Source organism: Rhea pennata, chromosome 2 (genome assembly GCF_028389875.1).
Source record: "Rhea pennata isolate bPtePen1 chromosome 2, bPtePen1.pri, whole genome shotgun sequence".
Classification (NCBI taxonomy): Eukaryota; Metazoa; Chordata; class Aves; order Rheiformes; family Rheidae; genus Rhea; species Rhea pennata.
In genome coordinates this window covers 30,715,795-30,743,678 of record NC_084664.1, presented here as the reverse complement: position 1 = coordinate 30,743,678, position 27,884 = coordinate 30,715,795, and the positions used below count along the sequence as shown (strand labels likewise).

At 37.2% G+C, this 27,884-nt stretch overlaps 1 long non-coding RNA gene across 1 annotated transcript in view; it reads left to right on the top strand.

The window, feature by feature from the left end:
- Positions 1-836: 836 nt before the first annotated feature.
- LOC134136058 (uncharacterized) overlaps positions 837-27,884 on the top strand; it is a 195,927-nt gene continuing 168,879 nt past the window's right edge. The window contains exon 1 of the long non-coding RNA XR_009957416.1: positions 837-944. This is a non-coding gene — a long non-coding RNA (uncharacterized LOC134136058). The remainder of the gene's footprint in view (positions 945-27,884) is intronic.

Genomic DNA, 27,884 nt, shown 5'->3' with positions numbered 1-27,884 from the left:
TGTTTAAAATGTGTGTGTCTTCCGTTGTTAAAATAAAGAGTTGCAGTCTGTGCAAGACCTTAGAGAATAAGCTTATTTTCAGATTACTTTGGATGTATTACAGGAGTTAGAGTCGCTGTCTTTATACTCTAACGTAAATACGCTGCTGCGTTGAGCCTGGCGGAGTTCAGCGGCTTTGCGTGTCTGGTCACAGGGTGTTTTGTAACAGGACGGGTGAAGCCGGGGCTGAGAGGGGCGAACAGCCCTGTGGAAAGGGAGGGTGGAGGGCAGGGGACAGGCTCCTCTCGCACACGCAGAGAGCTCCTCTCGCGCACCTTTAAACAAGCAAAAGGAGAGTAAACGAAAAGGTATGGCTAAAAAAAAGCCCACTTGAACAGTGAATGATGTTGACATAGAATTAAATTCAAGTTAACTGTTTTCTTGTAATAGCTCAGAGACATGTAGCTAGCTTAAGAGACATGTGAAGGTGTAGATTTATGGAAACTAAAAAACTTGTTCTGGGTTATGCTTACAGTTTTGTGTGTAACATGCACCATTTTATGTGTGACAGCAAGGTTGTGATGCTTGATTCTGAGTAAAGTCTGTGGTGTTTAGCAATTTTTAAGTCAGTAATAAATGTGATGAAGCTCCTTTGAAAATAGCTACTTTAACAGACTCTTAAACTTCATTTAAAACTTTCCACTTTTTAAAAACTGATCAGGCCATCCTTCAGTTGTTTTTTTATCTGTAAATGTGCTAGGACTATAACATAATTCATATAAGTTACAAGTCGCTGCACCTATCTTGTCACTTCCTAATTTTAGACAACTCCCCCCACAGATTCTCCTGAGAACAGTCTCCTTCTGAGGGAGAACTTGGAGGGTGCCTGGAAGACAGGGAGCAATGTCATCAAAGTTACTTGAGAACAGCACGTGGGACCTTGGTGGGAGCAGGTGATTTTTTAGGTACAGACTGTCCATTATTTTTTTATTTTATTGGCTATGCTGTTGGCTTTATTTTGGAAGGACTTGATCTGTTTTAAGGCCTCCCTGCTATTGGTATAATATTACGAGATGATCTTTCTTCTTAATCAAGATTTGTGTGCCCAATTCTTTAGCTTTATTAGCCCTGTTAGGATTTGTGATTGAACAGGACTGTGGAGGTGTTTCTTGCTGTGTTTTTTTGGAGGATAGTAGCAGGGGAAGAAAACTCTAACTGCCTCGGTTAGGTCCTCCTTTAATCCATGGGAGAGTAACAAAGTTTTTTTTATTCAGATCTGACTGAAACATTAATGTCCACAGAAGAGAAAGGGATAATTTTAACAGTTTGCACTTGATACTAAAAATCTTACTGAATTAGTGAGTTCAACTGCAGAAGCTAAACCTCATGATCTTTATTTTTAGTAGGTCCACTGGTAACTCTTAGGTTAATATAAGTTGACTTCCTTATCCATTTATCTCTCTCTTATCACTTAGTGTGTCAAGTCCCTACTTTATCATACCAATCAATATATTCAAACTTATTTTCAAGATGTAATCAGGAAGATAAAATATTTTAATTTTTGTCTTAACAGATGCAAAGCTATATTAAATTAGTGCTTATCAATAGCGTATACTACCTTCTGCAGATCCATTTATTAGAGTGAAAAGACCATCTCTAGAAGGTATAAATAATATTGGGGAATTTTTTTCTTTAATAACATAAATTCTTGTTTCATAATTTATTTTCTCATATTCTTGTAACTTTTTACTTCACAACATTCAAAACCAGAAATAAATTTGTAGTGAAGGAAGCAGGGATATATCAGAAAAAAATGTGCCAGAATGTTAATATATATGCACATTCTGAGTTTTGATTTGCTATTCTGAATTATTCTGATGTAAAATTACCCCTTCTAAAGTACAAAAATATTCATGAGCTAAATATATTTTATACTGTATTTGAGACATCAGTTTTACTTATCAGGTGCATACAGTATTTGTTAGATTTGTGCCCTGTCCTAAAACCAGAAAATACCTGAGTAATACAGGAAATATTTTTCAGCTTTATTTTAATTTACAGGCCACTAAATATTTTCTAGTGGAAGTATGGATATTTTGATACTAATTTTAATCTTACTGGTAGTAGGCCTGGTTTTCTTAATTATGTACAGTAGGCCTCCTAGGAGATATTTGCATTAATACGGGTTGAAATTCACTGCTGTAAAATTTGAGAATCCACTTTGGCTTTCACGTGGCTGACATGTAGTGTCTTTCTTGAAGTTTTTGAATGAAAGCCTAAGTCATCTTCCCACATTGTCCTTTTCTCCTCTATCCTCTCTGTCTTTGGCAAAAATGTTGAAGTTACGATTTAGTGACGCAAAATTATGAGGAATTATCAATAAAAATCTACATATACATATAGAAAGAAAATAATAAAGTTCAGGCCAGGAATGATGCTGTAATTGATTAGTCCTCATGTGCATATCATAAAATTTATTCTGTAACAGAAACTTCTGTCATAGACTGATTTGCTAGTGATTTGGAAATAAATGACCTGTTTAACTGACTTGGGAAACCATGTGACTTGGCTGCCAATTTGATCTAGCCACGGAAAAGGCAAAATATAACCTTAAGATGCCTTCAGAGAGAGGGTTTTGGAAGAACTAATAAAAATATTAGTGTCATCTCACAAAACTTATGATGAGACAAAAGGTTCTGATCTGGGCTGACTGTGCTGAGAAGAGCTAAGGGGATGGTCTGAGTACACAGCAAACTGGCTTGTTGGAGAGGTTAGGGAGATCCTGGCTTGTTTTACTTGGTAAAGTGAACAAGAATACGGCCTCCATAAATTCGGGGGGATCAACACAAGGGCAGTGGAGCCTGGAGATACTGGATTTGCCTGGCACAACAAATGAGTATCTACAACCCATGATTAAAATGTTCTCAAATTGAATGAATGTTCTCCCATTAGAGCAACGGGGTTCAGTGACAACAGTGTGTATGTGGGAGATACTAAAGATACTCACTGTGCTTCCGCACTCCTAGAAATTCCCCCCAAAACCCAGAATATTCAACATGCTTTCCAATCACAGCCCTTCCTTATGCAAAGCTGCAAGTGGGCAATGTAGACTTCTCAGGTGTTCTGAAATATCCAGGGCAGCCAGGAGCACATCCACAATCGTTTGTGGAGCTGAAACAATGATAAAAAGTTTTAAAAGAAAATAAAAGACAAGTTCAGAAGAGCTATAATCTGAGGAAAGGTGTCTATGTAGAGGCATATGCCTGTTTTGCTCCCTCAAGTTTTTTGTAGCATGTAACAGGGTGTCACTTTGCTTCTGTGTGGTGTGGTAGAGTCTTCTGGGGAACTGCTCACGTTTCAGATAGTAACACAAGCTTTTATTTAGCGCTTAGTTGTTTCTTAAATGTCTTTTGGATTAACTCATTAGCAAATACCAGAGAGGCTGTATTGTACTCTCTCTGGTTAAAGTCAGTGGCAATTACTACTCTTTGACTCAGCGGACACTTATTTAACCCATAGGTTTTAGGACTGCTTGTTTGTCTCTTTGGGCGGAAATGGGCTTACATGTAATACAATTGTATTTAGTAGAAAGATACTTTTGAAAGAGCATTTTAAGTCTGATGGATTCTAAATAGAGCAGAAAAAATAATAATAAGCCTCACTAAGCTCATTAGGATATCAACTGTGGCTAATAGACTGGCATTGTGGAGCAGGAAATTCAGGCAGTGGCAAACAGTTGAGTTTGCTGTCAACTCTGGCCAGCATGGAAAGAGCTATATAAGAGAAGTGCTCAAGACAAATTAACATATATGCTCAAGACATATAAACAAATATATGTTTATTATTTTCTGTCCTAACTGTTGATCACATCTGCGTTCTTGTCTTTTTATTTAAGCGTCTTTTGTTTGCTTTCTAATGGCTTTGTTTTGCCTACTACTACATTTTTTTTTGTATCTGTTTCCCAGAGCTAAGACAACAGAAAGTTTAAAGTTTAATTTTTAAGCTAATACCATTGATGTCTCAAACTTGTAGGAATGTAAGTGCTATCAGTATTGTGTTTAAGTATATAGAGGTAACTTGCAAAAAAACTGTTATCTTATGAGTGGTATTACCTTGGGTTTTTTATTATGTTAAGACTTCTGCACAGAGATTTCCTGGAGTGTTTTAATATTAAAATTGTGCTTAATGAAATTTCAGCCATGCTGTAGAATTATTTATTTAATTTAGGTTAAGTTGCCTGAGGGAGAGAATAAACACATGATTATTGTTTCAAATAACTTACAATACGTGGTCTTAACTGTGCAAAGAGTGTGTGCAAAGAGTGTGTGCAAAGAGTGTGTGCAAAGATAGGTGTTACCTATCTGCAATGAAAATAGTTCAATTGAAATCTAGCGTACGTCATAAGGAGATGAAATTACATTTGTTTAAAAAAAATTCAGATGAAGTTACCAGTTTTAGTAAAATTTAATCACCTATTTATTGATCTATTTTCTTTTTTTTTATTATTATTTTTTGCTAGGTTTAAGATTTTTTTTTTCTTCCTCTGATAAGGGAAGAGGATGAAAGTGTTTTCAGAGCTTACCATGGATAAGTCAATAACGTTTTACCATACTGTTATCACTTGTCTCCTAGGTGTTTGATGGTCCTTATCTCAAAACTAGCCAATACCATTAAAAAGCTAGTCAGAAATGTGTACTGTTCAAAAGTGAACTTTATAGAAATGTACTTCTGAGTGCTGTGATTCTTTATTTTAAAAAATGTGTTGTTCAAAGTCCTCTTACTAAAAAAACAAAACAAAACAAAAACCTCTCTGAATTCAGCGGTACTTAATGTCACAACCAAGGATTTTAGAGTCATCCCTGCCAATTCTCAATTGTTCTGTCATTGAAGGTGAAATGTATTTTCCCATTGACTTTAATGTGGACAAGATTGGATTCTAATAGTCTCATAACTGTAAAATATGGTGTTGTTCCTCTAATGAGATATGTATGAAAAGAGTAATCTGAAAATAATAAAGGACAGGTCAAGAGTTTGAGAAAGCCCCTAAAGTGGTTATGTGATTATATGAATCATTGGTTGTATGTAAATCTTGTGAAGCATGATGAGTGGAAATCCTTGATAGAAACTGTGGTAACAATATACCTTTTGTGGTCTGAAATTAATTTAATATATGGTTTGGAGATTGACTAATATACATGTAATGACTTTTTTGTTTAGGTCAATGTAAAGTCTAATATATCTTCAAGATTAGTATTGATCAAAATAAAGCCCAAATCAATCATGGATTTTGAGGGTAATTACATTTGGATATAGGATGCAATACAGGAAATAGTGTATATGATAGGTTGTGGATGATTTTTAGAGTAATTGTGGGGAAAAAAAACCCTTTTATTTGTACTGTCTAAAGAAAAATGGACAGCTTGGTGAAGGATCAGTTATTTAAGAAAAGGTATAAGGTGTTTAACTGATTATTTGTTTAGTTTGAGGCATGAGATCTTACCTATCCTTTTTGAAATTGATTAAAAAATTTCCATTTGCTTCAGTAGGAGAGGAATTTTGTCTTCCCTATTTGAATTCATGAGCTGGTGATGAGGAAATGTTAACATATACTGTTTAGATTTTTTTTTTAAAGTGGTAATGAGGAAAAAGTTTCTTGCTGTGTTACTTAAGAAATGATTTTTTTTTTTTTTTATGGTAAGCTGTTTTCATGGCTCTTTTACTCAGGTGTTCTGGTTATGTTTAATTTATGCAGTTGGAGAAATATATGTGTAGAAAGTGGAAGAGGTAAATTACAACAGAATGTGTCCTTCAAATACTGAATTGCAAGCATAAGCGATTTCGCTGAAGGGGAACCAGTGCAACTTGCTGACTAAATGTGAAGCTAGAACGTCATTTTTATATATGGATTTTAGGTTTGCTTGGTGTAAACTCTCTGACCTGATTAGCACATTTAAAAATATTCTAGTTGAAATTCCAAAGGTCTTTATGGGAAGTTTTCAACAGAAATATTTATGAAAAAATCTGTATTTTCTGTATAAAGTGGAATAACGAAAACAATATTTTATGCAAGACTGATGAAAATAATTTTGTAAAAGAAACCTTACTTTCATATTTTCCAAACATATTGTTAAAATAGACAAAGATTATTCTATTTCTTTTGCACAGAAGAATTCTTTCTGAACTAGCTTTGTCTACAGAGACAATGGACCGTATTCTCCACCATTAATTGTTATAATTCCATTGACATCAGTGTGATTATACTTTGGCTTATCATCTAGTGGTATTATATATTCAAGTCTCAGAATTATACTTAAACTGATAGAATATGCATTTATATTTGTGTGTATGTGTATATAGATTTATAATCTTGATGTGTATGACTACATATGGAAGTTTAGGTATGCATACACATATATATGAGCCTTGTCTTTGAAAATGAAAGCTTTGTATAAATGCAAGTAGCTATTGATATTAGGAGTGATCTTCAAAGCTGCCCTACTTAAATATCTTTAACTACTAATAATGAGCTACATTCCAAGTGTAGCATTGGTTGGTATTTGTAAGAGATCAAAGTACAAAGCTTATAAGACTGAAGTTATCAGGTTATGGAAGTCCTTTTACCATAGTGGTTGTTCTTACCAGTGGCTGAATTTCTTGCAACAGTTATGCTTGAAATAAATCTGCAATGTGTATCTTAAGAAATTCCCCTTATTTATACCTGAAATAACACTTTTGGTATGTATTAGCAGGGACTTTTAGAGAGTGGACCAGCATCTGCTGCCTTTTGCTGCATTGAAATTAACAGAGTTTCTTTGGATTTAAGGCAGACTGAGCTAAAAAAAAAATCTGCTGATTGTTTTTAGAATTTTTTATGTTTAGAATAAAATTGTATAAGGGCAATATTTTCAAGGTGGAAGGCAATAGCTAAGCAAAAATGGAAGAAAAAGGTTATAAGATCACTTACAGCAAATATAAGGAAGACTTGTGTGTGTGTCTGTCTGTATTATATTTATATATATTTTTTCCAATCCCTCCATGGAACTATTGCATCATGGTCAAAGAAAGTTGTAATCATTTTCTGTTGTGCTAAACCATGATATTAACAGTTGTTCATTGTAGGAATTATTAAGTAAAATGCAAAAGAAATTAACCTACCTTAAGCTAACTAATTAGCCTTCAGCTAAGTGCAAGTTCTTTGCATCAGTTTGTTCTTTGGAGCACGGAATTCAGATGATAATGTTTCACACAGGAGCCTTTAATTGAAAAAAGTATATTATGAAAAGAGATAAAGCCACCTGATTTTTTTATTATTATTATTTTTAATTATAACCTTTCAAGATCCATTCAAAATGGGTCATGCTTTTACTACACAAGCTGACTTTGAGAAACTTTGGAGAATGTATGAAACTTGATCTATATTTTTGAACTGGAACTGGGCTGAAGAAAAGCAAGCTCTTAAAACGTTTTTTTTTTCCTACACATAGGAATGTTGATGTGTAACTACTGATTTCATTTAGTTCAAACACTTCGTATATTAAATGCGCAAGAGAATGAGGAACTCTTTTATTCCCCTATCAGAGAGACTTACTCCATAAATGAAGTTAATTATAATTTTTATCTGTGTAAGAGCAGAGGAGGTTCAAATTGCTTCAAGTCAGGTGCATGTCTATAAAGAATGTGTAATAAGTCCAAAAAATAAGTCCAGGCCATTATAGTTTGTAATGCTTTCCTGCTTTTCAGTAATGGAATGAGTACTTTTAAAAAATAAAATAATATTTTACTTTAAAACTGAAGATTTTCATAGCACTGATGCTTTGTCCAAAGCACTGCTGCTTTGATTGGCATTATGTATCTCCTTCTCCAATAGCGCTTTGCTTGAACTCTGTCTCTAACTACGTTACTACTCTGCTGTTTCTTAAATGGAATGCAGATCCAGATCTAATTTGTATATTATTAACTTTTCATTGTAGAATACTAAAATTTTCTCACCTTATCTGAAAATTTTAGTAAACTTTCAGACAACTTTTTTTTTTTTTTCTTTTTAGGAAAAAAGAAAAGTGGAATTTAAAGTACTTCTAGTAGATCAGGTCCTTTTGGACCGGTCTGTGTACTTTTTACTACAATTTAATGGGTCAGAAATGGTCTAAGTCTCTAACTTTTTGATTTATAACAGGTGAAGGGTTAGGTTCTTTCATAGTTTTGTAGTACAGCCCTTGACACTCTCAAAAGTGTTTTAGGAAAATTTGAGATTAACACCTTTTTTATTCTGATTTAAGAAAGTAACCTATCCAGTCTTGAAGAGAACTTTTAGTTCTTTGTCATGACAGTAGCAATTTTTGTGATCTAGTTGCTTAGTCAGCTTGAAAAATTGTTAGAAACAAACTTGTTTGACAGAAAGGCAAGTATTTTGCACAGTTTTGCTGCAATCAACATTGTTATGAATTTGCTGTATTGGAAGAGAAGACTCAGTCATGGAAAACAGTGGAATTAAATGCCTCTCATCCAAGTGTATTGGGTCTTTATGTATGCTCGAGGCATAACTTGTTGTAAAAGTACTACCGATAAAACAAAAACCCTTTTCTATTACTTTGTTTCAATTTTTGCCAAATAAAAAGTACAGACAATGAAGACTGATGACAGCACTTATTGTAATCATATAAAGTAGTCATTTAGGCAACAAACTGATTCTAATTACTTCAGCTATCTCATGCCTTCTGTGATTTAAAAAAAAGTTTGCTATATATGTCTAACTACAAGATTATGTAAGCAGTTTCCTAATGTAGTATCACTGTGTGGACTGAACCACAACTTAAACCCGGGAGACAGTTGCCATTCAGTATAACCAGTGAAGGAAGCATGGCTTTGGGTAAAATCACATTGGGATGCATTTTGGAAATTAACTTTTTAAATTTTTGTTGGCTTGTTTTTTCATGAATAAAAGATACCTTTCCTTTCAGAAAAATACATGGAAAAGTATGCTAATGAGTTGGAAATTCCTTCACGTACTCTGAAAGAAGGTTACAGTACAAAGAAAAATTGAGGTTCAGATTTCAGGCCTCTTCAGCCAAAGGATACTGTTTGGAACAGATTAAACTTGAGGCCACAGCTAAAAAAATTTAAATAGTTTTGGCTCATTGATTTAACTAGTCTTGTTAAAGAGCTTTTTGTCCTAACAGACTTCCAAATGAATTAATAATTCAAAAAGATATCTATTAGGGAATAATTTAAATAACTTTTTCTAGGCTAATAGTCAGAAGTTATCTATATATTTTACATTACAGAATCATTCTTTTTCGGAAGTAATAACGTTAATGTGTAGCAAGACTAGAATAGGGAAAAAAAAAAAAAAAAAGCCCCATCTTTGGTATTTGAAGCACATTCTTCTGCTTGCATGCTGTCACTAATTCTGTTAACTACGTATTTTGGATAGCTTTCAATATTTCAGGGCTTGGGCACAAATAATTTGGGATCACAATGGTAGAAAGAAGCTATGCTGCAGTTTAAAGTATCAAAAAATGTTGACCAGTTTCCAGTAAGTACATTAGGTAAATATATTGGGTAATGATGCAAGTTCTTTAACATCTTCATTACACCTAGAAAACTTTCCTTTAGAAGGCCATTTAGAAAACAAATGTTTGTTGTATGCTTTAAAAAGAGCTCAACTGTGAACTTTGGAGATTGCTAATGTTTCTGCAAGGATTCACGTGATGAAATTTGAAGTTTTCTTTCTTTTTTTTTCTTTTTTTTTTTTGGGGGGGTGTATGTAGATCTCTTCAATTGTTGTTACAATGAATTCCATAGGTCTTCCTTGCATAATTATATCTTATATCCAACAGACTTTCTAGTCCTTCTTTCTGATCTGTTTGGAAAAAGAATGTTCGTTACAAGTTGCTGTCTTTAATTAAAAAGAAAAAAATCCTCCCAAATTGTCTTGGATTTTCATGGTTTAATGTTTACTTGCCATTGTGTTTGTGCTTCCCAGGATTTGGAAGCATGTTTTTTTCCACTTTCTTTGTAAGATTACCTTGTTCTGTTCTGTCAAAATCTCTTTCTGATAGATGATATACCTGGGCTCTTAGGGCTCTAATGGAGTGTATTCAAATAAGCCATGTGCCATCTGCAATTTTTTTTTCTTTTAAAACGTCCTTTTAATGTTTTCCAGTTATGAGTCGTATTCGAGAGGGGTGACTTTTATCCAATCTGATTTTGAGGGAGGAGTCATTGTAGTTCTCTATTACTATTGTACTTCCTGACTTTCTGCCTTATAAATTCCAGTAAATCTCTTTTGTTCACTTCCAGCATTGTACTTAGCGATCAGCAATATAGCCCAAGTAATACATTCCACTGACTGATCTGAAAATTTCAATGCATAGAAATTCTAAGGTATATTTTCAGGTAACTTTCTTTCACTTAGTACTGCAAGTGTATAAATAAATAATATATATTGTATATACACACACATTTATAGATATATTTATGCCTATATAGGAAATATTTTCCTAAATTAATACAAATATAATTCCTTTAAAAATGTAACCTATCTTCTCATTCCAAATTAATTTGTATCCTCGTTTATCTTGTTTCTCCTACTGTTACAACTGCATAATACATACCTATTAATAGTGTCTATTTATGTTATGTACATAAATATTTCACATACATATATGAATTCACACATTCTCATTTTTGGTTTTAGCACTAATACAGAAGCACAAATGTATTTAAAAATATGAAGTGAAAAGCATTGGTCAGCTAGTTAGCAACTGTGCTTTTTTTTCTTACTAGTAGAAGTTGCCTCATCTTAGGAGAAGAGCCAAATGTTTGCATATTTCCTGAGATGGTCCAATTTAGTGGCTATGAATGCTCTTTTACAATGATGGCAAGGTAATCTGAAGATTCTTTTGGGGAGTAGTAGGAATACATTATGGTATTATCTTCACTTGATTTCTGTCTTGCCTGTTAGCCATAAGGACTTGTGCTTCTTGGTTTGCTGACTGTTAATTGACTGTAGTCAGTGCAATGTAGCATTAAAAACTTCTCTTATAAGCACAGAGAAACCCTAGGACTAAGCCAGAAGTGTCTCTCTGGCTTCCTCATTGATGCTGTTTTCTCCATAGTTCCTTATCCAAATGAACAACTATTGGGAAAAGTAGAGCTATATATAGATGAGAGATTGTATCACTTTGCTTGTCATGGGATCCTGTTTATGTGGGAGTATTTTCTGCTCGTTGATGTTATGGTACATGAAATGCATCTAGTGGTGCCATTTGGAGAAGAGTGTGGTGCTATTAATGTCAAGGTCACAGGTTCAATTCCCGTACGGGGCTATGCTGAGGGTTGGACTAGATGATCTCCAGAGGTCCCTTCCAACCTTACCATAAGGAAAATACCAAACTAATTAAGATGGAGAAATGAAAGAGTCTGAGTGTTTATCATGCAAGAGGTAATTAGTCAAAAGATAAAGCCACTATTAATAATTTATTATGTATTAAATTACATTGCAGTAGAGTTGGAGGAAGGATCCAACATTTTAATTTTCAAGATAAAAAGAATGAAGATATTTTTTAATTTATTTTATGGATGGATAGTTTTTCTCCAGGAGGTGATTGTTTTCCTGCATTGTATATGATATACCCTGAAGCAGGCTTGCATTTCTGCATAGTCTCCTGGGTTTTAAACTTGTGAAAATAAACAGATTATTTAAAGATATAATGTGATATATCCTTAGAGGTCCCACGTGGCCCTGTGTAGCTAAGAGTTGCATCCAGCCTGCAGTTTAAGCCAGCTAGAAGCTGTACAGAGAGTGTTGAGCACGTGTTGAACTTCTTATGTGAGGCTCAAACCGTTTTGCATTTGTAGATCATTTTTGCTGCAGGTTTCCTTCTGGCTTTAATAAAATACAGAATAAAGACTGTTAAACTTTAATCCTGTTCTAGCATTTCCTTATCTCATATGCTTAGGTGACTATAAGCTGAGTATTCTGTCGCAAATCTGCCAAGTCGGTCTGTGTCCAGAATCTCGCGGAAGCAAGCGGTTACGTTGACGGTCCCTATTCAGTGCCGCTACCCGAACCGCGACCTGGCCTGTAACTGGTGATTAAGGTTGTTTTTCAGGATATGTATATCAGTTAAACTTACTAAAAAAAAAAAAAAAAAAAAAAATGCCATAAGGGGAAACATGCTGTGAAGTTTCACTTCCTGGGAGTAATTTACAGTAGGCAAAATCTGTCATAGCACATTACTTGCACACAGTCACGCTGTGCGGCTAAGAAAAAGAGCAAGTGAAACTAAAATATTTTGAAAACAATTTATCTTGAGAAAAATCTGCTGAAATTTCTCTTTGTTATTATGTATACTGTGTGTACTGCTATGAGGACAGGACGTTACAGGATAAGAAGTATTGACTGCAGCAGTCTAGTTCCTAAAATCTCAGGCCTCTGATGACTCCCTCCCCCCCATCTAGAGTAAATAGTTTTGACTTTGCGTAAAATTACAACTTTCAGCAGGGAGAAAGAAGCAATTGAACTCTTCTTGTGTTTGGAGAGCTTTCTCTGTGCCACACAGTGGGAAATCGCACTGCACGTAGATTTTAATATCTCAGAGTGATTCTCGCTGTGTTGAGAAACAAACCATTTTGCTATGGTAATGCAAATGTAGGAATAAAACAAAAAAGCTTGTTTACCAGTGTGTAGATCAACTGTATCTAATGCTTTTGATGAAATTTGCTGAAAGTTGCGTATCCTAGCTCGCTATAGGTATTTTCTTTCCTTCTTTGCTTTCAAAATATATACTAAGCACTGACAAACAGCCATTAGTTGTCTCCTTGAATCTTTTCTTTTTTCTTTTTGTAACTGTTATGATTCGCTGATAAATCACTTTTTTTTCTTATATCTCAGAAAGAGTGCTACTTCTTATTCATAGTAAGATTGTGTTTTAGTTGAAAGAGTGGGTAGGTAGGTTTATACCTGTCTCTTTTGAGGAGTTCTTCTCTAATTTTTAATAGATAAACAAAAATCTAAGCCTTACAGATCTACTTTGTCATAATTTACCTCCTATCAGAAAAAAACAGTAACTGGTTATTTCTGCTAGTCTTCTGGTATGAAGATCAGTTCAAAGAAAACAGATGTTAGTTATCAAATTTTTGTTTTTTTCCCTATCAGTGATAAAATTGGTATCACTAAAAACAGGTGAAGTAAAATAGGCTGCCAACTGATCAGTCCCTGTCATGACTCATTATTCAACCACTTGCATCACCTATTAATTTTATCAGCAGTTACTTTGATGACTTCTGGATCCTTGAAGGTTGCAAATAGAAAAAGGCCAAGAACAAAAGTTATTCCCACTTAAAAAAAAAAAAAAAATCAGTGATACTCTTTGGCAGTTCCATGTTTAAAGTTCTATTTTGTGATTAGTCATTTAACCAGCTGTTAACTTATATTGAAATACATTTTCTTAATATTGTTCAGATTTTTATCATAATGTTATATGTAACTTAGTTTCTTCAAAGAAAACCAAATATATTCATTAATACACTTTTTTTCATTAAACAATCTTGTGTTTCATTAAAATTGTCAGACAGTCCTTACTGTTAATGCCAATAATTGTGTTATTGTCATTTTTATAGTTATGTGCATTACTAGCCTCCCTATGGCATTTGCAGGATCAATGTTCACACTAAGGATAAATCCCTGGGTGGTTACTTGGTGTATGTGTGTGTGGGTCTTTATTGTTATTTTAAGTAAGCATTAGCTGCTTTTTTGTGTTATGTTACTTCTTTGTATCTTTCTTGAGTTAAGTCAAAATTCATGCATCAGAGAGCTCTGCAGGCAATATTTTAATAATTTGGGATGCATGTTTGCTGGTTCTGAATATTTAAAAATATTTAACTTCAGGAATTGCTATTTAATAGCCTCTTATTATTATTTGAATAAACACAGTTTCATTATTACTGTAAAATACTAGTATGTTATTCCACTTTCTTAACATACAGGAGAAGTACCTCTTGAATATTTCTGCCTTTTGTCCTGACATAGCATCAAAAGGCACAGTGGAGGTAAGTCTCTTAACTCTGAACTCATCACTTAGGGATTCCTTTCAATATAATTCCAAGAGCATCAGCAAAACATGTGAGATTCTGAGAAGTCCTTTCGTGCCCAAACTAGATGGGATAGTTTCAGCCATAGCTTTACAATTCCTGCTTTTTTTGTCTAATGAAGCTTGACCCTACTGGATTTTTTGGTTTTTGTTTTATTAGGCATGAACTGATCTATGATTTAATTTATCTTTTTCTAAAATTGAACTGTGTGAGTAAATTGAGTTCTCGTAGAAAGTGGAATATTGAAACAACGTAACACTGAAGTGTTAAAGAATGTGCTCTGAGAATTTGCTTTAAATTGATGAAAGCAGACAGCTCATGGCCCTGAAATCAACATGATTTCAAAAGTGATTTTGGTTGCTAAGAAATGTCACAGCAATATAAATGCTTCATTTAGAAAATAGGTGAGCTCATCTCTTCCCGTATATTAGAGACAAATTTCTTAAAATGTACCTTTTATTAAAAAAAGAAAAAAAAAAAGTAGAGCTACGATGCAGCTTCTGTATGTTCTGCTCAAAATCCTGTGGATATTTTCATTATATTATCAGTGAACTTTGGGAATTTATAAGACTGTTCCACAATTTCCCTTTTCTTTGTTTCTCACTTTTATTTAAAATACAGTATATTCGGAGAATGAACAAAAAGTTACAGATGTTCCATTTGTCCAATGTTTGCTGAAATGGGATCAGATACGGTGGTAGTGAATGATGAAGTGGTAAAATAAGATTCCCTGAAGATAAAGGAAAGGTGTAAGACCAAAAAAAAAAAAAAAAAAAATGTCTGCAGTCAGACTTTGACTAGGAGGAGTATCCAACACTGTTTGTGTCCAAAAATCTTTGGAGAGTGTTGGGAGCAGAGGTGTTAGAATGTGCCTGTGGATTGTGGATCACTTGGTGCTGACATGCAGAGAGCCTGCTAGCTGCCTGCTGCCAACTCTTCTGTATTCGTAGCAGCTAACTTCTACTTAAGTTCAGCTATAATATATTAAGTGTTTCCTTGTGTCTTTTCTCTTCCCTTCAAGTAAGTTCTATGCTTTCTTTTTGGCTACCACTAGGTAAGCAGTAGGAGAGAAAATTTTGTTTATATATGTATATATATAAAATTTATATATGTATATATAAATTTTCACACAGTCATGAAAACAGAACAAGGTGTTCACGCAGCAGTGTATCTGTTGAATATTTCCACATCCTGTAAAAGTTCCCAAGTCTGAGATTTGACATTGTGGATAAATTCTTCAAGAAAAGACAAATTGAGGAGGTGTTCAGGTTAACATAGGGTGGAATGTGTGGCCTTTAGCCCCTGTGGGATATGTTTGATGGGTTGGTAAGGGAGAAGATTGCTCCCAGGGTGATCTCTTGCAGAACTCCACTTTCAGTTTTCCAAATTCTCTTTAGCAGAATTATTTCCTATTTAGATGAATATAGACCACTGGGAGCTTTGGGCTTTGTACTTGGAAAGCAAGACATTCCTTTCGTGGGTATAAATGACAGGCTGGTGTTGAGGCAGTCTTCAAAAGCATATTTTACTGGTTGACTGTCAGAATGTGTGTGGTGTCTTGCCTTAACAAATGGCAACAAACCAGATAAAAGCCTGAACATGGTGTTTCACAAACATCTTTAAAAGTCTTGGAAAGCCTTGTTAGCGCTTACTTGCATGTTGAATCGTCTTCAGTATAGTTCTGCTGCTTACAAACAATAAATTCTCTCAATTTACCATGAAGTAGCATGAAAATGTAAGTGCATAAGAATTTGTGAGTAATCCATAATAACAAATTCTCCTGTAGACCTGGAGTTACAGTTGAAAAACAGGTTTAGTGCAGTCCAGGATGAGGAGAACGCAGACCTGGCCTCAAGGGAGGCAACTGGGCTGTCTGACCCCGTGCCTTGGATGACCACTCAGAAGAGGTGATGAGTGGTGGTAGTGGGTGATTCCATGCTGAGGGGGACGGAGGCGCCTATCTGCCGACCTGACCCCTCCTCTGGAGAAGTTTGCTGCCTGCCGGAGGCGAGGATACGAGTTGTGTCTTAAAGGCTGCCAAGGCTTGTACGCTCATCAGACTGCTACCCTCTGCTGCTCTTTCATGTGGGTGCTAACAATACAGAGAACAAACTAGAGACAATCAAAGAAGACTTCAAAGACTTGGGCATGGTGGTCAATGGTCTGGGAACCCAGATGGTCTTCTCATCAGTCCTGCCGATTAGGGGGAGACATGGGAGAAGGAGTAGGAAGATTTTCCAAATCAACACCTGGCTATGCTGCTGGTGTTGGCAACAGGGTTTTGGATTCTATGACCATGGAACATGGTTTGAAGATCAGCAACTGGTAGGGAGAGATGGGATTCACCTCACCAAGCGGGGCACATTTGCCTTTGCGAACAGGTTGGCCAGCCTAGTAAAGAGGGCTTTAAACTAGGTGTGTGTGGGGGGGTGTGTTAGAGAGATAGGGTAGACAACAAAACACAAGTTGGGTTGGGGGGCCTCCAACGGGTGCATGCAGCTGGGGATGTGCATTTGGGACATGGCTATGGGTGACGCATGTACACCCTTTCTGGGAAACCTGCAGGCATGACCACCTCTCTGAAATGCCTGTACACCAATGCACGCAGCATGGCGAACAAACAGGAGGAGCTGGAGATATGTGTACGATCGCAGATCCATGATCTCATTGCAATCACGGACACATGGTGGGATAGCTCACGTGACTGGAATGCTGCCATGGATGGCTATGTGCTTTTTAGGAGAGACAGGCCAGGAAGGCGAGGTGGTGAAGTTACTCTTTATGTGAGAGAGCAGCTGTAATGCATCGAGCTCTGCCTAGGGGTGGAGGAGGAGGAGGCAGTTGAGAGCTTATGGGTAAAGATCAAAGGGCAGGCTAGCATGGGGGAACACTGTTGTGGGTATCTACTACAGGCCACCTGACCAGGAAGAGAAAGTTGATGAGCTGCAAGTACAGCTGGAAGTAGCCTCAGGATCACAGGCCCTGGTTCTCATGGAGGACTTCAACCACCCTGACATCTGCTGGAGGGACTACACACCAAGGCACAAGCAGTCCAGGAGGCTCCTGCAATGCAGTGATGATAACTTCTTGTCACAAATGGTGGGGGAGCCTACGAGGAAGTGTGTCCTGCTGGTCCTTGTCCTTACCAACAGAGAGGGACTGGTTAGAGATGTGAAGGTTGGGGGCAGCCTTGGCTGCAGTGACCATGAGATGGTGGAGTTCAGGATCCTGCAGGAAAGAGGTAAGGCAGCAAGCAGGACTGTAACCCTGGACTTCAGAAGAGCAGACTTTGGGCTCTTCAGAGACCTAATTGGTGAAATCTCATGGACTAAGGCCCTAGAAGGAAGGGGGTCCAGGAGAGCTGGCTGGTATTCAAACATCACTTCCTCCAAGCTCAAGAGTGGTGCATCCCTATGAGTAAGAAGCGCAGCATAAGGGGCAGGAGACCTGCATGGGTGAGCAAGGAGCTCTTGGCCAAATTCAGACAGAAGAAGAAAGTGCACAGAATGTGGAAGAGGGGACAGGCTACTTGGGAGAGTTATAGGAATGCAGTCAGAGTATGTAGAGATGCTGCGAGGAAGGCTAAGGCCCAGTTGGAATTGAGTCTGGCAAGGGATGTCAAAGACAATAGGAAGGGCTTCTTCAAATACATCAGCAGGAGGACTAGGGAAAATGTGGGCCTGCTACTGACTGGGGCAGGGGCCCTGGTGACAAGGGATACAGAGAAGGCAGAGTTACTGAATGCCTTCTTTGCCTCAGTCTTCACTGCTAAGGGCAGCCCTCAGGAATCCCAGAGCCTGGAATGTGAGGTAGAGTCCAGAGAAGGGAAGACTTTCCTTTGGTTGAGTAGGATAGGATTAGAGACCTTCTGGGCAGGCTAGACATCCACAAATCCACGGGCCCAGATGGGATGCACCCATGGGTCCTGAGGGAGCTGGCAGATGTTGTTGCCAGGCCTCTCCCCATCGTCTTTGAAAGGTCCTGGAGAACTGGAGAGGTGCCTGAGGACTGGAAGAAAGCCAATGCCACTCCAGTCTTCAAGAAGGGCAAGAAGGAGGACCCACGCAACTATAGGCCAGTCAGCCTCACCTCCATCCCTGGAAAGGTGATGGAAGAGCTCATTCTGGATATCATCTCCAGACATATGGAGGAGAAGAAGGTGATCAGGAGTAGCCAGCATGGGTTCACCGAGGGGAAATCCTGCTTAACCAATCTGATAGCCTTCTACGATGGAATGACTGGCTGGGTAGATGAGGGGAGAGCAGTAGACGTTGTGTACCTTGACTTCAGCAAGACTTTTGACATGGTCTCCCATAACATCCTCCTAGATAAGCTCAGGAAGTGCAGGTTAGATGAGTGGACAGTGAGGTGGATTGAGAACTGGCTGAAAGGCAGAGCTCAGAGGGTCCTCATCAGTGGCGTGGAGTTTAGTTGGAGGCCTGTGGCTAGTAGCGTCCCCCAGGGCTCAGTGCTGGGTCCCATCCTGTTCAATTTCTTCATCAGTGACCTGGATGAGGGGACAGAGTGCCTCCTCAGCAAGTTTGCCGATGATACCAAGCTAGGAGGAGTGGCTGACACACCTGAGGGCTGTGCTGCCATTCAGAGAGACCTGGACAGGCTGGAGAGCTGGGCAGAGAGGAACCTCCTGAGGTTCAACAAGGGCAAGTGCAGGGTCCTGCACCTAGAGAAGAATAACCCCATGCACCAGTACAAGCTGGGGGCTGACCTTCTGGAGAAGGGCCTGGAAGTGCTGGTGAATGCCAGGTTGACCATGAGCCAGCAATGTGCCCTTGTGGCCAAGAAGGCCAATGGTATCTTGGGCTGCATTAGGAAGAGTGTTGCCAGCAGGTCGAGGGAGGTGATCCTGCCCCTCTACTCAGCCCTGGGGAGGCCACATCTTGAGTACTGTGTCCAGTTCTGGGCTCCCCAGTACAAGAGAGACATGGAGTTACTGGAGAGAGTCCAGCGTAGGGCTACGAAGATGATCAGAGGGCTGGAGCATCTGCCCTATGAGGAACGGCTGAGAGAGCTGGGCCTCCTCAGCCTGGGGAAGAGAAGACTGAGGGGGGATCCTATCCATGTGTACAAGTGCCTGAAGGGAGGGTGTCAAGGGAACGGGGACAAACTCTTGTCCTGTCACACGGGACAACTGAAAAGAGGCAGTGGGCAGAAATTGAACCACAGGAAGTTCCACCTGAGCGTGAGGGGGAATTTCTTCCCTGTGAGAGTGACGGAGCCCTGGACCAGGTTGCCTGGAGAGGTGGTGGAGTCTCCTTCTCTGGAGATCTTCAAGGCCTGCCTAGATGCAACCCTGTCTACCATGCTCTAGGTGACCCTGCTGAGTGGGGAGGTTGGACTAGATGATCTCCAGAGGTCCCTTCCAACCTTACTGATTCTGTGATTCTATGATAATTTGCCAGTAATCCATAACAACAAAGGATTACAATGCAAGGTAAACTTGGTTTGTGATCTTTGTGGCCAAAGACTGTTCTAAGACAAATATTAAACTTTGACTATAAGGCAAATAAGTTGAAAGGTATCTCAGAAGCAACAAACTGTTTTGGCTGTTAGACGATCAGTCAAAAAAACACACAAGTGCAAGGGAGATTGTTATGGAATTTCCTTGTTACTCGGAGGCTTTGTTTTTAGTCTCACCTTTATAACTGTTTTTATTATTTCTCATTCCTGTTTCATACAGCATCAGTGTAAATGATATCACTTAAGCTGTGCATGTTTCTCCTGAAATATATATTGGAGAGTTAAATTCATTCTTGCTCTAAGTCTGTCATGATTGCCACCAATTTTAAAGACTATAATACTCTACCTTTAGGCCCAAATTCTGCTTGCGTAGACTCTCAGTTTGTCTCTCAATTATTTCATCATGAACTAAGCAATTAACAGTATAAAACACTAACTTTTTAGCAGCTGAATACCTTTCGCTTTCAGTTGCATTTCAAATGGATTTTATTATTAAACACTTTAATGTATTTCATTTCTCTTCTGTTGCTTTAATGAAAGGTGTAAAACTACAGATTGACATGAAATCTTACAGGAATCTTCATAGTTAATATCATTGAGTTTGCAGGTTTACCCCGATTGCTAAAAAGCTGAAAGAATGTTATGACTTAAATCTTTTGATAAAACCTAAGGAAAAGCCAATGAACTTATTCTGGTTTTCCCATGCTGGGTAGTACTTAGATACTGTGGCAAAATAGCTCTTTGTAATTTGAATTCCCCAAATATGCCCACAGTTTTGAGCCCAATTTTCTGCAGGCTTGCATCTGTTAAATGTATATCATAAACAATAACCCTGCTGCTATTTCTGAAATTACATTTTATTCTATTTTCAGGTTCTGGCCTCTTTCTATCAAGGGCTTATTTTATTTTATTTTTTAATACCCATATTCTTATCTAAAGCTTCAGAAGAATCATTTTACTAAACCTCATTTTATCATTATCACTCCCTTAAACCATGCTAGTTTTTCCCTGAAGATCACAAATGTATATGTTAAATTCTTCGAGATTATGATATTTCTACAGCAGGTGACTTTGCTTCAGTATTTACTCAGTATTTCATGGAGTGTGGCTGGAATTCAGTTTGGAAAACACTTCAAGGAAAGATCTTGTCTTATGATTCGTCCTTTAAAGCTGAAATATTCTTTGCATTGCCACTCATGAGCAATGTGGTTTAGCTAATCTTGTATATAGATGAAGTTTGGAATTATAACCTATATTTCAGTTTGTCAATACAGATTTGCAGAAATTCCAGTTACTCACTATAGGGAATTATTCTTGCATAATAAATAAATTAAGAAACTGTCCTTCAACTACCAAAAAAAAAGTTTAATTTGAATCTTAAAAAATGGGCCACAGCAGATTAATTTAATCAGGGCATGCTGCCCCAGAAAAGCTGCTACTTGACTTTGAAGATCTGGAACAAAAGTTTTCATGAGACAGTAACTGACTAAATTTCTAGCATTAAATCAGAAGTGAAGAAAATGTTTAACTTTCTTGCCTGGAGTATATCGGCATATAATTCCAAAATGTAGTGCACCGCGTTTTGTCACAATGGAAGTAGTATTTTAGTAAACATAGAGCAATGGAAGATTAGGCAATTTTGAAAGCAATGCTAGCAGCATTGAACTAACAGGTTTTAACAGCACGTGCATTAATGTCTCAATACTTGCTTCCCTCTGCCCCCATGTTTTGTGTTTTGATAATACATAGTGAAGGACAGTTATCAGATACAGGCAAAAAGGCTCTTATGAATTTTATTTATTCATAAAAAATACTAGGATTTCTTGGCTACCTGGAATATAGGGTGGGGATAAACTTTTCAATCCCTATATACTGTTTAACTGCAAATTCTGTTTTTGAATGCGTTACTGTTTCATAAGATTCCTAAGTCTTGAAGGGAGACTTCATGTGGGAGTAGTTTACTGGAGTTTATTGAAATCTGGTGCTCTCTGTTCTGTAACTCTCAAGTCCCTTTCAGAAGATAAGAATAACAAATCAGGCATGTCTAATTGAAGCTAAGTGCTCTTATACCTTGTTAGATATAATCTAATACATTTTTTCTTATTTTTATTCTGTAACCTAATTGTTTTTGAAAAGTGCACATTTCATAGTGCAGATAATTAGATGGTTAGCTGACCAATTGCCCAGGGAAATATAAAACTTCAAGCCAGATTATACAGATGAAAGTAATGAAAGTGTCTTCTTAATTTACATTTTAAGAGATAGGTTGATCAGATGTTTAATCAGCTTCTGGTGCTAATCTGTATTTATCACAGAGTGGGACTAAATTTTATTTTTAGTTTTCATTAATTTTGAAATAAAAGAATAAACATGTTGTTGAACATTTGTATCATAATACTAGTAGTGATATAAATTTATTTGGTTTATATAAATTCTTAAAATATGCCATATGGAAAAAAGTGTGGTGAACACAGTACATGAGCTTATTTTACTTCCCACCTATTTCCTAATCTGTATTTCTTTTTTAGAGACATGCTGTGAGCAGAAAATATTACCCTTATATGCTTAAGGCTTGAGAGTTGAATTTCTGCGTTTATCTCTGCAATTCTGTGGTTATGCCCTATGTACCCTATATGTAGTCACCCTGGCATACCCACCCTCGTCTGGACTGATTACACACACGTGACTCTGATCTTAGCAGGTGAAGTTAAGTCTGGAGTAACGCTGAAGACTATTGAAATTTCTGTGGAGGTAGAGAGCCTCTGTCCAGGAACACCTGGACACTCCTTGTGAGCGCACAGTGGACGTGTGAGGTTTATGAATGTTCATTACTCCCATTCAGTGTTCTTCTAGAAATAAAAAATCTGCTAGAGAAAGAGAAAATTTTCCAGTTGTGTCTCCTTCCTAGGAGAAGAGAGCTGTTTTAATATTTACTACATGAAGAAGTCAACACTTTTTCTGTATTTCTGCCTTCTCTCCTGTAATGTGTAGTGTCCCAGAACCTGCAATTACATGCTAAGGTTGTAAGATTGATGACTGATTTTTAAGAGAAGCTGAGATTATCACATCAAACCTCCTTGAATTATATGACAGTTTCCCAAATCAATATGAATTGATTAATTACTGCTTGATTCTTTTTTTTTAATGTTGTGTTTTCTATGCGTCTGTTCTTTAATCTTTTGTGTTCTTGCATCTCCTCTGGGACGTTAAGAGGAGATTGCTTAGCAGCTGAATAGCATAGTCCTAACTCATCCCAGTGACCAAAGATCTTGTCTTTGTGATCATTTGCTTGGAAGAAACAGCTGGAAGGGAGAGATCTACTCATTTGTGGGCAATAAACCTGGGCAGTGAGACTTGCTGCTTCTCCTGCCAGCCCAGGTGGCCACATGAGGGACTGCCCTTCCCAGACACAGATGCTCCTCCTATAGTGAAAACTGTATAAGTTAAAGAGAAAATGGAGTGTTAATGGCTACCTCTTTTGTTACTCTTTTTTTTTTAAAGTCTCTTGACTAGGTAAAGCAATGAAGCTTTGGTTGTTGGATCACTGGGGTAAGGAGACACCTTTCAATGCCTTGACGTGATCTACTTGGTCCTAAATACCCTTCACTGGCAATTCTTGGAGCAGCAGTAAACTGAACTATTTCCAGTCTCTTTCAGCACCCCAGCAAATGGTTTGAGAGATTGTGTCATTTATCAGAGAGCTTTACTTAGAAGTGATGCTTCTTTTAAATGCTGATAAGTTGCATGCTTTATGAACTGGGCTTCAAAATGAATCACAAAATATCTGAGTAAGCCTTGGAGGTTCTTGTAATGATACTCCAGACAACCAAATGCTCTTTAAGTAGCATAAAGAAGTTACACATTTGGTTAACACCATCTAATTGGATTCCTGCTTATACACTATTTTTCTCCATAAAAAGGCAATGATAGGTCTTGATTTCTATTGTAGTCTGACCTATTTCATAAATTTTAGCAAAACTTCAGTAGAAATTGAGATGACTGAAACTGGATAGAAGCAAAGCTCAATTTCTTACTCATATGAGGTAAGTAGTAATATTTCACTGAATAGGCCTGATTCCATGAGAGTGTGACTGAAGTGCAAAATGACTTCTATAACTAAAGATTAAACATTCATAGCTTTTACACAAAGAACGAGTCAGTGGATATTTGTAATATGTTGACAGTGGAGAGCTTGGAAATTTAAATGCACCTTTCAAAGTCCTCTCTGCTGTGCTATTCGGGTGCAAAGGCGGCTTGTACAGATAAACCCATGGTGCCCTTCAGTTAACTGGTTTGAATACTGAGAACTGTAAGTTGTTGCAGCATGAAGGTCAGTATGAACTGCAAAATTGCCTGAGCTAAGCAGCTAGCAGCACATACAGAGGCTCCAGCTGCATGTCTGTCGATCTGGTCTGAGAGGCAGCTGCTTACTCGCTTCTGTGCTGCTGAGCTGCAGGCAGTTTCGCTGAATATTGCTGTGGATGACACTGTGTACCTGCTCTGAGTTTCAGCTGTGACATCCTTTGTTAGTGTTTTGATCTTGCAGCATGTGGTTGTGAAGGGATGTCTTCACTGATCTAAATTACGATTTCAGTAGAATTTTGCACTGGAATAAATGCTGGAAGGTAGTTGATGTTATGCTTATATATCAATGACAAGCATTGATTTCCCTTTTTTGGTTGTTTAGTTCCAGTTTTAGATTTAAGAGCAAGCTTTTGTGTGTTTGTGTATGTTTCAGAATAATAAATTTACTTCTAACACTTCTTTTGGTTATCTGTTCTGAGTTTGGATTGGGTTTATGGTGTATATTAAGACTGTATATTAAATACAGGACTGATATGGTTAAGGTTTTCAGAGTCCAGGGTAGAACTTTTCAACCAATTTTTCTATGTTGACTGATAGCTGAACGTTCAGCACAGAGACCTGGGGTCTCAGCACAGCCTGTCTCGCTTTGCTGGCACCTGCTTCAGTAATATTGCCAAATAATAGTAATTACGTATATAATCAGGGCAATTTGAAATTAAACCTTCCAAATGAAACGTTAGCTACACAGTGTTCAGAACAAGACAGCAAGACTCTTAGCTCGATTTTCGGTTAATTTAGAGTAATGTTATCGTTTTAACTGTTGATTAAAGTTATTGGCCATGGAACATTACACTCAGAGTACATTCAGTGCTGTTTGGTGTTCACTGAAACAATGAGTGACTTAATGTGCACTTTTCAGTACGTGAAGTTGTTGAGTATTTAGCAAGTTATCTAGACTGAGCAGACAAATACCGGATTTTCTGACTGGCAAAGCTTCTTGTGTTAATGAAGAGTATAGCACACTCATTAGCTGAAACCACTTTTGTAATTAAAATCTTTATTAAATCTTTTCTGAAAAAGACTAATAGAAAAAAGATGAGATGATGTTATACAGCATTTCTTAGTATATCAAAGCATTAAGATTGTGTATGAAACAACTTTATTCTTTAAGCCTAGAGATGAAGGAGTTTTTTCCTGCTAAATATTGCATAGTGACCAAAAAACAAAATATGCAAAGGAAAAACATTTTTCTGCTCCCAATGATTTTATAAAATCCTCCAAGTGCCTGGAAAGTAAGTGTACGTGTGTGTACACATATGTACATGCACTGTGGGTGCATATTTCATAAATAACTACAACACTAAACCAGTTTACTCTCAAATTTTAGTTCCTTATGCTCTATCCATGGGCTCACTTTTATAAAACTCAAATAGAGAAGGAAAGCAATGAGGAAAAATAGTATACTAACTCAGAGCATTTAGTTACTCTGTTATTATTACTTGCCCATTGGCTGGTAAGAAAGTTAACTTGGGATCCCGTGTTTAGCAGTCAAACTTGTCAACAGCTCTCATTAAATAGGTTGAAATAATACAGCATTCTGCACAAATGCAGTGTGTACGTTTGTAATAGTAGGCAATCTGTAAGAAATTGTAAACATACGGAATTTTTAAAATAGAAATCATGGTATTGTGTACTTATTTCTCAGTATTTGAAAATTAATTCTAAATGCATATAAAAACTTTATCTCCACTAATGATTCCATTTAATAGAGAAGTAATTTAAGGATACAGTTATGCTGTAGGGTAGTTAGAAATTGTCTCAAGTCTTCTAAATAGCTCAAGGCATTTTTGAAGAGATAAGTCTGGGGCTATTGCATCCTCTGACAAATTCATGTCACATCTTGTATTACATTTTATAAGATAGAATTTCCTATTTTTGCTTTTCAGATAATCTATATCAATAGGAGATGCATATCTTTTAAGAGATTAATGAACAGTTGCCTGTGGGTAAAGTTTATTTTCTGTTATCTCTGATTATCTCTGTGGTAACATGATTTGTATCATGTTGTAGTGTCAAAGAATTGAGGAAAATAATCATTCATGTGAAACAAACAAACAAGTGGATAAAATCCAGCTTGCCTTTGAAGCTGGTGATTTCATCTGATATCACCACAAATTCTTGAAGTCATTTTACCGGCAGTTTTTAAGTGCAAGTTTAGTTTTTGTTTTGTTTATTTTCTTCTCTGTCCTGACTATAAGTGACTTGAAATAGTAAAGTTTTTTTTTCAAAGTGAATTTTGGGAGCTATTCACTTCACCTGCCTCTGACATCTCTTTTAAATATTCTGAGCGTGTGTAGTCTGGAGCGTAATTTTAGTGGAGATGGTCAGTCTCCCATGTCAGCTGCGTGTCAGAGCACTAAGCCGCGTCTGCGAAGGTGGGCAGTGGACGAGCACCTTCTGGGAGCCAGGCTGAACAGCCGCCGGGACCTGGAGCTGTTCGGCCAGCTGCAGGGAGCTCAGGCGGGACTGCGTGGGCACAGCCGGATTTGCTTAGTATGCTCCATAACGTATATTTTTTTTTTCCACTAAAATATATTATTCGCTCCTTTATGAAATCACAAGGATGCGTGTAATGAAAATGAACATTATGCTTGTTGTTGTTATCTTTTTTCCGTGCATGGTGAATGGTGGTTAAAGTCCTTTCCGTGTGCAACAGAAAGCCCTCTTGCTGGGAGATTTGTTGTGTGAGTATGTTAATTCTATAGCCATGCTGATGCTGTATGCTCATACTAAGCAGCTAATTCTTAAAAGATGTTCCAATGAAGTAAACAATTTAGGTTGAATGTGTACGCAGTAGCAGATATATGCCATAACAGGAAAAAAAAATGCCGTGGGCTGAATTTGGTTGAGTAAAATGGGACAATAAATAATCCTAGATCTTCCCTACAGAGAGGGGGAGAGGTCCTTTGGTCTCTCTTTTTTTCAAAATGTAAATTTAGAATACGTTTTAACTCCTTGCATTTTGAACTAATGTTATTTCTCCAACACTAAGTTTGAGCCTCCTTTCCTGTAATTAACAGTTTATTAAGAAACTGTTAAAACTGCAGGTCTGCTGGATGTGATACTATTAGCTCACCCACATTTCAGAGTACTAATATGGGTCTTTACACGCACAACATATTTGAAGTCTTTTATAAATATTTTTGAATTTGTGCATACTTGCACAATGTGCTTTTTATATGTGAACAGCTATTTTTACATCCTCTATGGGCATAATAGAAGCATGTATGTCCATTACATTTAATCTGGAAGAACTTAATCTAAGAATGTTTTTTTCCAAAAAAGTCTGTAGAATATTGTTAAAATGGAGGATGAGTGTTAAAACTACACGTACAGATGCCTAATTTGAAGGTGCGTTGTGCGAGATAGGTGTGCAGAGGTTTTCCTACTTTTCAAGAGGCAATTGCCATGGCAACTTGTCATTAGGCCGCTTATACTGCTGCACGCGTGAAGGCATCATTAAAAAGACTTTAAAAAGAAAAATGTTAAACAGTCTCACTTGCTTTCTTTTAAGGAGAGAATCTGTAATAGTAATCAGCTTATCAGCAGGAACTACTTGGTAGCAACAATCGTTGCTGAATGAAGATTACCATGTATTTTGGATTCCAGTCCAACAATTTTGTATAAGAAAACTGAACGGCAATGGAAGTAGCTTGATATTAGTATGTTGTAGACACACATTAAAAGCAAAATATTTTGATTGAAATACACGACACAAGTTAAAAGCTTCTTGATAGCTTAATTTAGAAGCTGTTAAGAGGAAATGGAATTCATGGCTCCTGTTTAAAGCTCTTTTTTGACTTCATTTTATGGCTAATTTGCTCAGAATGGTGTTTTGAAACAGCCAAAATCCGACTTGGAGCACTTGTTATATGTGCCAGGAAATTGAAGAGCTAGAGGTAGCTCTTCTGTCTGTGTTTATCGAATAGACCAGTGGCTCAGATGTTTTTTTTAGGGTATAAACCTAG